The sequence below is a fragment of the Adiantum capillus-veneris genome, chromosome 1, assembly GCF_014529385.1.
Source record: "Adiantum capillus-veneris isolate H3 chromosome 1, ASM1452938v2, whole genome shotgun sequence".
Lineage (NCBI taxonomy): Eukaryota > Viridiplantae > Streptophyta > Polypodiopsida > Polypodiales > Pteridaceae > Adiantum > Adiantum capillus-veneris.
Genome location: NC_140931.1, coordinates 173,400,227 through 173,414,380, shown reverse-complemented (window position 1 = coordinate 173,414,380; position 14,154 = coordinate 173,400,227).

Below are 14,154 nucleotides of genomic sequence, written 5' to 3'. Positions count from 1 at the left end.
AAGTACATAGCTACATGGCGTAACTTGAAGGACCCCATGAAGCCCTCGTCTCCAAAGGCCGCATCAAATTGCTAGATGAAGGCGAATACTTTGTCGGTAGCACCAAAAGTGCCATCATAGGTGAGAAAAGAGGTACTCTTTCCTCCCTCTTTAAACTTCTTCAGCTTTTGGAACCTTCGCCATTCAAGGTAAGATTTGCGATGTCCTCTCCTCTTGTATTCTCTAGGAGAATGATTGTTGCTTTCATCGGAAGTGGAGGAAGGTGAAGAAGAAGAAGGAGAAGAGGGTGACCTCTTTCTTACCCTTTTCTTCCTTTGTTTCCTCTCTTCTCTTTTGGAGTGACGAGGAAAATGACTATTGGTTGACCGTTTCCTCTTGGGAGGAGTTGGTGATCGTGTAGACCGCCGTCTTTGTGGAGCCACTCTTCAGAGGAACTTAGGGATTCACTTCTTTCTCGTTCTTTGGATTCCTCCTCTCTTATGGGAGAGAGTCTTCTTTTGGGGTCTCATCAAGAGGCGCCCTATGCTCTCTCTCCTCTTGGAGAGGAAGGGAAATCCAATAAGCATGAAATTGTTGAGTAACTTTGGCTTGCAAAACAGGGTTGCCCATAGCTTGTTGCAACCTAGTAACAAGGTAATTAACAAACATAGGGCATCATCATTAGCACCATCATGTGCAAAATCAAAGTTATCAATGTTCATTCTACACTCTTGGTTATTGTCAGCCATGCTAATTATACTTATGTATAGGATTACTTTGTGCTTTGGTACCCTCAAAAACCTTAGTGGCTACTCTTCTTTACCTTTGAAAATCAGTTCTCAAGCAGCCAAACCCGTGGTTTAGACACTGTTGATTGCAAAGACTAATGGAGAGGGTTTAACATTACTCGGCTGATTATGGTTCATATTGAGCTTGCTTATAGCTCAATAATGGTTAAGCCAAAGGCAAGCCCCAAGAGGTTCCATTATTAAAACTACAGTTCCAATGGTGTGCCTTGAACTAAGTCCTTCTCAACTAAGATAATAGATCCCTGTCCCACTTACCCTATTGCAATAAACATGCCCAACCTTTCATGGACAACTTGAGGACCTCTCTTCTTAAGCAAGAAAGAGAAACAAATAGCTCTGATACCAATGTAATGGAAATGGCCTATGAATTTTGAGAATAGTGAAATTAAGAGAATTAGAGTGAACATTTTTATGAGACTACTTTGAGAACATAGAGGGCGAACTTAATTAGCGGTAGCAATATAACCATAGTACTTAATTAACTTGGCATGAACAATACTTTTGCAAGAGAGAGAATTTAGAGAACTTGACAATAGTTGAGGACCAGACTTATGTGGAGCCGGTCCCCGCTCTAATAGGCTTTTGTATTATAGATTCTCCCATCAAGAGAGACTTGGTACAATACAATCTTTGGGTTCCTTGTGACCTAGGTGATACAATGACGATGGGAAGCTTCATGCATCACGAGCATAACATAGTTTTTGTAAAAAACATTAACCATGCTTGGTTTCAGTCCCAAGGCCTCAAACACCTTCCAAGGTGGAGAGAGCTAGCGGGGAATGAGGATAGGGAAGATGAAGAAGAAACATTCATAGAAGAAAGAAATAGTTCGTCACTTATCATCACTCTTCTTTCTTAACATACATAATAGCATTGTAATGAAGATGGAGAAGATGACAAGCTTAAGCATTGGAGCATGACTCTTGGTTGGATTTGCATTCTATAGCCAAGAGTGTTGGTGTAGGCTCTCAACTTCTCTACAAGTTGGGAGAAGGAGATGGAGCTCTTGCACTTTGCCACTCACACAATGAGAGTGTGTGTGCGCGCGTGTGTGTGTAGGGGGGGGGGGGGGGGGGAGAGAGTATACCCCCAAGCTAGCCCCCTCCTTGCTTTGGTCGACCCTCTTTTCTAGCTCAAGATGGACGCTCATCGGACCCCTGCAAGCCTGGCCAATTACATGTAGAGTGCATATCAAGCACTGACAGAGAGGACTTGATAAATGCATAAACAATTAATTTAATTAAATAAATTAGCATTGGACCCCTTGGGAGGCCAAACATTTGGCTTTAGACACAACATGAGGGCAACATGAAGAGGAGCTTGACAAGTGTCCTAGCTGCCTTCTTTATACCAAGCTTGCCTTGTGTGAGGGTGTGTGTGTTCTCTCTTAGCTACTACAAAGAGGGCTCGCCCCCTCATGATAGGGATATGCTTAGACTTTTGAACACCTTAACGCAGCAAGCACCTTAGTCATGGAGCACCTTAGCACCTTAGTCATTAAGCATCTCAAGCACCTTAGTCAGCAAAAGCACGACAAGCACCTCAAGCACCTTAGTCAATAAGCACAAGCACCTCAAGTTTGGGCCGGGTTCTCTCCTCAAGCACATCCCTAGCTTGCCTAAGGTCAAAGGAATTTTAACACTAACCATTGGAGGTCTTTAATGAAGCTAACCCAAGGTCTTTAAGCTCCATTAGCTAGCTTTGCTCTTTGAGAGACCATATCTCATTTAGACCGCTTTAACCTTGGCTCCATATTGAGATAGATCCATAAGGACATGTCTATATTCTAACCCTTGTTCTTGTCTATTCTCCCACATTAAATGACGAGTTTAATATGAGAAAATCATTTGGGTTGGTTGGATATTCGATTTTATGACAAGAACCATATCTATTTCAAATTGTTATGCTACCTACCCGCAAAGCCTTTGGAAAGGTAACTTAAGAATTTTTAAAGTAAAAGCTTTTTGTGTTCTCTTAACCTCCCTCAAGCATTTCATTTTTTGAGAAAATATGCTCTTCTTTGGTTCTTTGGATGTGGAAGTTTGATATCAACTCCTTTTTGGGTGGTTGATTTTTAATTGCAACTTTTTTCTTTTGCTTTGGCTCGTCAAGCTGTTCCACCCTCTTGCTGTTTTATGTATGGATCTTTTGACAATTTGTTTTGTCTTTTGCCACCATCAATTAATATCAATCTTACATTATCAACCAAAATTCAAAGGAAAAGGTACTAAGTGTTAATGGTGTTGTCCTTGCGCAAAATTGAAAGAAAAAGGTACTCAATGTTAATAGATGTTGTCCTTGCACAAAATAGTTTAAGCAAAATTGAAAGAAAAAGGTACTCAATGTTAATAGATGTTGTCCTTGCACAAAATAGTTTAAGCAAAATAGTAGATGCTTGTCCGAACATGCTATTTTTACATAGGGAAACACACTTAAAAAAAATATCAAGGTAATAATTTTGCCCTTGCGTAAAAATAGTGTAAGGAGATGTCCATCTGTGCGAGCCATTTTCATATAGAGATGACACACCGTTTATGAAAAATGTGTTCAAAAAACACATGCTTGGTGAATGAGATTGAAGAGCTCTATAAAGGTGGAAGAGTACCAAAGAAAACCTTTTGATATGAAGATGGATTATAGCCACCACTATAGAAAATCCGCTTCAATTTCAATCTAGAATAGAAGTTGGGTGAGTGAGGAAGAAGAAGAGTGTTTAAAAATGCAAAAGAAACGAGTGGGAAATAAAGGAATGCTTCGCTAAAAAAAAAGTGAAAAAATTGTTTAAGGGCTCTTTTCTATCTATAAAAGTGTGTACAAATATGATATAATTTGATTTTGTACTGTAAAAAATAGCCGTTTTGTTATAGATTTGATCGTTTGTCACAATTTTTGAAGCTATATTAAGCTTAAATTTTTTTAAAGCGTCATCTTTAATTAATCCATTTATTTTTCTCCCAAATTTTGAGCTATACAACTTACCCAAAATGATGTTTAGAGGACATCAAGATGCGGTTTTCTTTCAATATTTTTAGTTGATGTCTCCCATATGCGAATTTACAAAGCATAGACGTCTATTCAAAGACACTAAATTTTCATATGGAGGAGATTCTTTACTCAATTTTAATCATATATGCTATGCATCATCCAACTTCAAGGGTGTCCTTATGCGAATTCAGTGTCCTCGGAGGTCATTCGAGCATATTTCACGTAAGAACAACTTTCTTTATGTATATGAAAGTTTGTTTGTATTTTTTTCCAACATTTGTGAAGTTCTTAGGTGAACATCCCCAACTCCAAGGGTATCCTAGCGCAGTTTTAGCTATATTGGAAAGTCTTCCATTTATACTAAACTTGCATAAGGTAGACATCCTTTACAAAAGTCTTATGTTGTGAGTTAACAATAGAAGGTGGTGTGATGACTATGGTGGATGGGTGAAATTGATATTATGCTTATTTTGTCTTTCCATTTTTTATAGAAAGCCTTTTGACAAAGAGGAACTTGAAAGGCGTGGACATTGAGGATGTTGAGGAAACAGTCAATGATAGATCGATGACCCTACTCTAACAAGTCAACCAATTGCCAAAGTTTTTTTATGTCACGAAAATCTTCAATGTTCCCTTCCAACCAGAGAGCTTCCTTGAAGGGTTCAGTCTTGGAATTTCATACCTTTATAAGGTGTAAATTAACCTGACAAAGGAGCACAAGGTTGGAAACTACACACTTTTCAAATATATTCAAAGTAAGAACCTTGACAAACAACACATGGTCTAAAAAATTGCATTACTCCTAAAGGAATGGAAGAAGATTCATAATCCTTGTAAGTGGCATGGAAACCATGATTGTAAAATTATGATTGAATACATTGTATTCTTGGTATTTTTAAGTTTTATTCTAGTAGAGGTGAGAGAGTCCGAGCCCTTCCAAATAACGTTAGCTCTAAATGACATAGAGGTTGAAAAGACACACCTAAAGCAAAGAGATTTTGGACATGGTAGAGATCAAAGAAAAAAACATCACAAAAGTAAAGAAATCCATTCAAATCCCAAAGGAAGAGGTTGATCCCTTGCTATGCATAGCAACCGTGTCTACTTACAAGATTACATGTAACTGCTCTATAATATACAAACTTTCTTTGATCAAAGAGAGAACTACTATCTTGCTATTCTTGTAAAGTGTGTTGAACATGACAAAAGGCTTTGTAGGGTACAATATGCCATGTTTATTATCAATACTTGATACAATGTTTGATAAATGTATTGATCAATCTTTTGTTGGAAAGCATGTACTAAATGTTATCCGAAGGTACTAAGAGCAAGGGCTCCCAAGAAGGCAGAGTTTCATTAAATGCTTAAAAGATTGAAAATAGAGCACATGGGTAGAGAAGGTTCAAAAGAAAGCAAAGAGAAAAAGACTAGCTTTTCCATTGACTTCTGAAAAAAGGAGCTTTTTGAAGATGATCAAGATCCTAAGGTAAGACAAACATTTTGTAATCACAATGTTTATGCCAAAGAAGCTTTGTTGTCATTTAACTAATTTTTATTTCTTTACACAGATTGACATTATGGACTCCAACAAATGTTTGGGGAGAGGAAAGGGACCAAGGTCTTTGGATGTGATTGGAGGCGAGAGGGTGAGCCATTACATTGAAAATCTCAACAATGAGACAATGGCGCTTTTCCAATTACCCACTCTCCCCATGCTTGCACTACTGGCTCTATCAAGAGTAGTAGGTTGACATCCAATACGCTTTGGAGTGGACAAAATCATACTTCTCAAAAAGCAAGAAGCTATTAGAGTTTTTGGACTTGCTCCATGATTTATGGGCTCAAGAAGTGTATACTATGACTCTATGGGAGACTATGTCTTTGCTTCTTTTAGGTAACATAGATACACAATCGCTCCATTACAAGAAGCAAAAGTACTTGAAGTGGAGAGGAAAAATTGAAAAGCAGGATGTTGGCTCAAGCAGCCAAAACTAATCCTTGTGTTATTCCCTATTTGCTTCCTTGCCTCTGTCTATTGGAAAGCCAGTATAAAGAGTTTTCACTTGTAGATGACCTATTGTATGCATCTTTCTTTTTGTACATACTTTTTACATAGATGCGAAAATATCAATTTCTTATAACTTTTTCTCTTCTTGTGATCTTATCCTATACCATGCTTGTTTGTAAGACCACTGGAATACTTTAAGCAAGCTATTAGCTTTTTGAACCCCTCCACCATATTACGTGTGGTTAGAAAACCCTTGCTCTTACATGGTGGTGAGACTTCTCCAGACCTTGAGTAAACTAGATTGACAAGCTTATTTCTATAATTTGAGGAGTGATCGTAGATTCAATGTGGCACCAAAAAGAGAATTCATCTAGCCACGTATGCAAAAGTGGTGAAGGAAAGTAGCAAAATAATAATTTATAACTTTTACCATGTAGTGTGTGAAGTTCTGTAAGCTTTAAGAGTTTGTCATAGCTCTCTTAATTTTTTTGAGCTCTTTTTTGAAGTTGGAGTGCTCATTCTTTATGACGTTTATCAAAGTAAGAGAAGATTGCGTCCAAAGCTTCCTACACTTTTGAATTCTTGATTTCTTGCTCTACCATAAACTCCATGGTTCTTCACAAAATTATGTAGGGCCTTCCATTGGTTGTAGTGGAGGTTGGATGCATCCCTACCCATTTTCCCATGGAATCGCAAGAAGGTTCAAGCCTTCACCCTACTAGTAGAAGCCTTTCTCGAAACATTATTATCTAAAATGCTGGTGTCTATCTCAATCATCGCTACATTTCCCCATGAAGTCCAATATCAAACAATACTCTTTCAATAATGTTTATGGCAGTTTCCTTGACTAATAAAGGTTACAGCGTATGTGCAAACCCTTATGTAAAAGTGCACAATCTTCTCAAGGATTTTACACAGTGCATGCAATGTGCACATGCAAAAAATTGAGAGTGAAATATCTAAAAGTGCTTGAAAGTTTGAATCTTTAGAGTGTCTATATGGTACTTCATTCCAATAAGCAAGATTTAACTCCTTTGTTGCACCCATATATAGTAGATACAAGGCCTTTTTGCATTGGCACACTTTGACACATTGCACATACACTTTAATACCTTTAGGTATTTCCCCATGTGCCATTTCCCTTGTACCTTCCAAAACCTTCAACATCTAGGCGTTCCCAGCTTAATGGGCTTTGATTATTTCAAGGATACTAGTATGGTGGAATACCCAATTGAAGACATTGAAATCCTCACAATCAACCTCAAAAGCACTTGACCACCAAATGTTCTTCTTTGACTGAACACTAAAATTTTTAGGATTTTTTTGTCCCTTCTTGGCATCAAGAGCTTTACTCATGAGGGTTATAAGCACTCTCTCATGTTTTCTTCCCTTCACAATTTCACTTTCATCTAAGTTGATCACAAAAATGGTATGCCCACGTAGAATTTATATATTTCATTGATGTGAGAAGGCTCTCCAACCATATCCATGAGAGTAGAATTAATTCTAAGCCTTGCATGTTAAACAATTGATGGCTTTGGTAGCAAGTATTCCTTCAATCTTGAGTTCTCTAGGTCTTCATTCGTGACCTTGAATAGCTATTGGTAACCTACCCCATTGATTCCAACTTTGTCCGTAGTCCCTTGAACATCATCCTTGTCCAAGGTAGAACTTTGCCTGAATCCATCAATGCATTTCTTCCTAGCCTTCTTGAGCCTTCTCTCATCCAATAGGTTCCCAACAAGAACTTATGGAATCACTTCTCTCATCCAATAGGTTCCTAGTAGGACAGATGGAATCACTTAGGAAAATTATTGTGATGTATTACCTCTCATGTTTCTTTGTGAATAATCTGATTGAGCTAAGGACCTAAGGTGAACAATAATAAAGATTATAGCACCCAAGAATACCAACTTGTAAAACAAAGACACCTACTTGAAAAAAATTGGTCTTATCTCAGTGCTTTGATTTTTTTGCTGCAGCCTCCACCTCTTCTCTTGAGACTCAATATATTATTCAACTTCCTTTGTCCTTGTCTAATCCCAAGGTCTATCTGCCTTGTCTTGGTTACATTCAATAATGATTGTAGGTTCTTTATCTTCTCTTTGCTTTCTTGAAGTTGATGGCTAAGAGAATCCTTGAACTATTGTAGCAAATGGTTTCCCAACTTAAGAATGTCCTTCTTTGCTCAAAGGGTTTGTGTATAGCATGATAGCCCTTTTATGACATCTTCTACAAACCTCTTTACTAAAAGGGTTTGTGTATAGCATGATAGCCCCTTTATGCCATCTTCTACAAACCTCATCCGGATCCTTAAACCTAAAATTTTTCAACTGCTCCTCATTCTGCTCTAACATGAAAGGCACCATGATGAAGGTATCCACAAGATTCCTGACACCTTGAACAAGAGATTCTCCAAAAGCTAGGGTTGCAGTTCCCAAAAGTGCTTTGGGTTCTTGAAGAAAATGGGATTTTTGATGCGAAGATTAGACTGGGAACAATGCACGCCTCCTACCCAATACAATCCTTAATCTAGCACTAGCCCAAGAGAAATGCAACATCAATACGTTGCTAGAGGTCATCCAATATCTTTCTTGACCATGTACATACATATGCTATCTTGGTAGCGTTCAATTGTTGTCGTTTTTGATGTACTACACTAACAATAGTAAAAGAGTAGCTTAAATAACTTGAACATTAGTGCAAGAAGGCAACATACTACAAGAGCAAGCAAGACAAAAAGCTTTAAAAAAGAAACGCTAGCATCGCTAATATAAAAAGGAAATACAACATAGCACTAAGCATTGCACTTTTTTTACATGCTTGGCTTTGGGCAAATGTGCATCAAAGGCAAGGACACTAGTGGGGTGTATTACTCTTATTTTTCTTTAGTGTACAAACAAGTGCATGCCACATGTTCTTTTCAACAACCTTTGCCTTCCTTCGCTTCCTTTTTATGGGTGTGCTTGCCTTGGGGATCTTGAAGTTGCCCCTTTTGTTTTCCCACTTTATCACAAGCATATGAAGTGTTTGTATATTATATCATCATCGCTTGAGACACTACCCTATTCAACCACTGCCTCAATATCTGCATGTGGTTGGAACCACTTCATCAGTAATGGGTTGCTCCTCACCACCTGTCTGTGCCTTATTTGACTATTCCATGAACACCTACAAAGTTATCTTCTCTACCAACACTGGCGTGCCCCCAGCTAACATTTGATGGTCTTCTCGTATCATCATAGGTGGACGATCAACTTCAAACCCTAAAGAGCTTGCAACAATTCTAGGTGTCTTGTCTTTCTCTAATCCTTGCCTTTGCTAGGCCTATCACATCTACCAGTTGTAGTCTGGTCCTTGCATGTTTTGGTCTCCTACTTGAAACCTACACATTACTCCTCTACAAGCCAAAAAAGAGGACCATCGCTAATAATAGAAAAATCTACAGGTCTAAATTTTAGCAAGTGCACAATACAACTCATATTTTAACTTTACCTTCCACACGCCCACCCAAGACCTGGTAAGATCAAGCACTAGTTACTATCACCTCGATTGCGCATAGGTAGTCCTCATAGCACACACATATGCAACAATAGGGGTGGTATTGATGAGACTAAGCCAACATATACATACCAACTACTTCTTTGGCCTCCAAGGGTGAGCTACAACCAACACATTGATCGCTAAGATCAATTAAAACAAGCAACACTGATGGAACATGCGACGTTGGGGTAATGATGTGCACCACTCCCCTCCTAGGGTCCTCAACAATGCTTTCTATAAAAGCACAATGCATGATCGCTTACTTCTCTTCTACCAAAGCGGTCTCATGGTGCTGCACACATCATCATGGAGAGAGTGAGACTCTAAAAAGATGCTTATTGCATGCTTAAAGTGATCTCTAGTCAACTTGAAGCAATTTCCAATCAAAGAAAGTGCTTTTGGGCCATAGAGAAGTGCTTTAGCAATGCAAAAAAAAGTATTTTGTCCCAAATAAAGAGATTCTAGTTTAGATAAGGTGCTTTTTGTAGTGCACAAAGTACTTTTGGTTAACTTACATTTCTTTTGGGGACTACAAAAGTACTTCTGGACAAACAAAAATGTTTCTTCACCACCAAAACTTCTTTAGGGGTTACAAAAAAGCGCTTTATTTGGTATGTTGTGCTTTGGACCCAGACAAAGTGTTGTGGTTAAGTTCAACTTACTTTGTGCAATTGACAAGGTGCTTTTTTATCTACAAAAAGTACTTTTGCACTAATTCAAAGCGCTTCAAGACCAAAGAAAGCACTATAAAAATTACAAGAAGATCATTCCTTATCAATATAAGTGCTTTTCATTTATACTGACGTTCATAACAGAGTAAGGTTGATCTTTGAGTAGATTCGCTTGACAAAAGAAGATGTGTAGTTGCTATGGCAAAAACGTGGTCTTGATTGTAAGCCATAATATGTTAGATACACCTGAGGAACAAATAAGCTTGTGATGTTACTTTGGACTCGGTTTTGTTAAAATAACACATGTCTTTTATAGACCCACGTTTTGACTCTTAAACCAAATTAGAACTTATAAAGAAGTACCCTCAATTGACTTCTCTAAATAAGACTAACTCGCACCATTGAGATCGGTGCATGTATACTATATGGCATAAGCTCACTGTATGGTTCTCTCGAATAACGAGGTATGTAGTATCACCCAGGGCTAGGTACAATAAAGGCGCAACAAATTACGAACCGGGTATCGAACATGTGAATGGAGTATTATATGCTGACAGGGTAAAAATTGGGGGTTGTATGACGTGTCCTTGCAATTTACTTAACTCTATCTCTACATTACACTCAAAAGCAATGCTCTGTAGCGTTGAGGTTTCTCTGCATTAAATTTTCGTGCTTTCTACTGCACGCTACTGCCTGTGTATTGGGGGAAGGGCCTGCAGGCATATACTGTATCAGATATTGCGCGACATAGCCTGTAACCTTCAGATCTTTGGCTGGAGTAATCCCTGAGAATAAGGCCGTAGTGACGACCTCGATTGGGGGAAACCCATTCGACTCTGTGTCTGTGGCGTGTCTTCTACATATGGGCATCATCAAGTATAAAAACATCTCAAGGTGAGTACTCATACTCACTTAGCATTGTGCTCTATTAACACCTGTGTGTGCGTTCAAAACTGTGTGAGTTTGAATCTATTGAATACTGAGAGGTCAACATGCCGAAAAAGACTGAAAAGCGGATTGTGGACGCTTCTTCGTCTTCTAATCTACAGGTTAAACAAAGTTTTTTTGCTCTCAAGACTGTTGAAAGAAACTATGAGCCGGAATTTGTGGTTTTGTTGAAAGTGCTTGAATCTCAGTAAAATGTAAAGCTGTGTAAAACCATTAATTAGGCTCTGTTTTTAAACAAAAATAATAAACCAGGTTCTGGAAACTGGCTCTTCCTGGTTATGAGAAGAAATGTGAATGGCTCATTTAAAACTAAGAACTACCAGGTTTTTTTATGATTTATGGACGTAATGAGTCTGATTTCCATGAAATATGCTGTAAAACTGGTTTTTTTGAGGAAAAATTTGTCCTTAAATTTTGTTTAAAAAGACTTCCAGGTCTGAAAGTTATCTTAACATATGGCTGCATTGAATATAGGATGGTGTGGTATCTAAAGGGAAATGGTTGTATATATGGTTGAGGATGCTATTTTTTGTAAAATAGCTACTCAATAGGTGTAATGTACTTATGAAAGGGATACTGCAGGTCTTGTAAAAAACCAGAAATTCACAAAAAATGACCTGTAATGGTCTTATAAGATTGGTAGGATTTTTTGGTTAGTTGTAATACTACAGGTCTGAGGTACTTTGGGTAAGTGGACAGACCCTGGAATGATTCGTTTTCTAGTTCGGGTGCCTATTTTATTGAAATGGCTAAAGATTATTTTGAGGTCATTGAATATTGGTTTCGGAATTGTTGCCCTATCTTCTAATATTCTGTAGGTAGTGTGTGGCATCACATACCCTATTGTGGGAGTAAATATCGTTTTTGCAAATCGACTCGACCTTTTTTACCGTATTACATCACCTACTAGTAAGATTGATTTTGAATTTGCCGAATACTGACTTCGGATATGTTGCCCTATCTTCTGATATTCTGTAGAAATTGAGTGGCATCACATACCGGATTGTGGTAGTAAAAAGCTGGTTTCAAATATACTTGATCTTTTTTTACATCACATGCTGGGAAGATTAGTGAAAGTTTCTGGTGGCTTATCATTGATTCAGCGTAATGATGGGTTTCTGCTGGCCATGGTTGGTTTGACCCTCAGCTATTCAATAAAATATGCTTGCCATCATCTACTCGCTTCTTATTCTCACTCAAGTATATATGAACTGGTCTTTACCTACCATCTTGCAGTATATACAACAAATAGCTTCTAGTGGGTTGGTTTAAAAGGTTCTCGATACTATGAGGAATGTCATATATTTCCCTTTAGCTGATCCTGGCTGGTTACTCTTATGTCATTTCTTTCTCGGATGAGGTCTGAGCTGGCTCTAGGGACTGAGTCGTCTAGGGTATTATGGTATGAAATACAGTTTATCGCTGGCTTGGGCTACAGTATGTAAGACATGTTACCATATACATGTGGTAGTGATGTGTGTGAACACACTAGGACCGCCGGGGCAGTTTTTCCCTCTTTAGGAGGTTTTTCCCCCCGTGCATTGTATATACGCCCATCACTCTAGGGCTATCTATCTTTCCATTGCACACTAAGTTATACACTCTCTATTGTGTGCCTTAAGCTTCCTTCATCTTCTCCAAGCTGTGTGTGTTTCTCTGCAACCTTAATTCCAACAATTGGTATCAGAGCAGGTTGCATCCTCCCGAGCTTAGTCGCTAGCTGCTCCAGTACACGCATGCTCACTTTCTCCGATTTTAGTGAGCTGTGGCGAGCGTTCGCAGGTCGACAAATACTTCGGGAAAGCTCGTAGAGCTTGGTCTGTGCAGATTTTTGATTTGGGCTCATTTCGGCCTCCGTTTCCACTACAAGAAGTACTGCATAGGCTATTTTGTCATTTTGTGCAAAATTTTTGTCAGTGCCGTTTTCTGCATAACAGGTGCCTTATAGTCTTCTACGGTATGTGCTATATAGGACGTGTTGTTCCCGCTCCGTTTCTCCTATTTTCGAGCAGTTTTAACATCAGGTGCAACATTTACCATGGCTGACAACAACAACACAGATGTGTTCAAGATGTTTGCTGCTGAGGACAGGTTGGATGGGGAAAACTACCCTATGTGGGCTTATATGATGCAACACGTTCTTGTGTCAAAGGGCATCTAAAATATTGTGCAAGGCATTGATGTACATCCTGGTTCTGAGGATGTAGGCGATGTTGAGGATGTTGCAGGTCTTGCTGCAAGGATTGCTGCTGGTAGAGTTGTTTTGCCTACGGCAGAACAAGCTCGTTGGGATGTTAAGGATGCGCAGGATCATGCATTGATTACATTGTCTGTGAAGCACACCATTGTTCCTCACATCCGTTCAACAAAATCTGCAAAACAGGCTTGGGATATTCCAGCAAGTCTTTATGCAAGCCGCAATGAGGCTAAAATTGCTTTGCTGCGTAAAGAGCTGGAGTTGAAGATTATGCATGAGGAAGATGATATTGACACTTTCCTTGCTAGTGTCAAGGATATCAATGAGCAACTTATTTTTGTAGGTGAAGTCATTTCAGACAGTTCCCTTGTGCAGACTGTTCTTGATGCCTTACCAGATTCTTACCAGATTTTTCCTAGTACTTGGAGACTGATGACCCAAGGAAATCCTGAAGTTGTCAAGTTTGATGCATTATGCACATTGTTGTTGCAAGAGTCACTATCTAGAAAAAACAGGACTAGGCAGCGTGCAGTTGAATAGGCTTTTACTGCTTTTCAAAGATAGGGTGGTAACAGTAATGCATCCACTTCTTATGGTTCTGCTGCGAGTGGCAAAAATTCTGTTCCTAATGCTTCTGTTGGTAGCAATCGTCTGGAAATTCTGGTGATAAGGGCAAAAAGAAGATGTGTTGCCAATATTGTAAAGCTAATGATCACTTGATCAAGTCGTGTCCTAAGTTGAAGGCCAAAGAGGCTAAGAAGAAAGAGGGTGGTTCCACTGCAAATGCTGGTTCCACTACAAATGCAGCCATTGTTGAGTCTTCTGTGAAAGGAGACTGTGATGCTGATGTTGATGCAGAATGGGCTTTTAGCACAGAGTGCACTTACAATCCTGCTGACCATGATGCATGCTTGTCAATTGTGCTGCAGATTCACATGTGTGGTATTTTGACAGTGGTGCTACAAATCACATTACCTCACATCGTGAATTTTTCACCTCTCTCGAGTCTGTCCC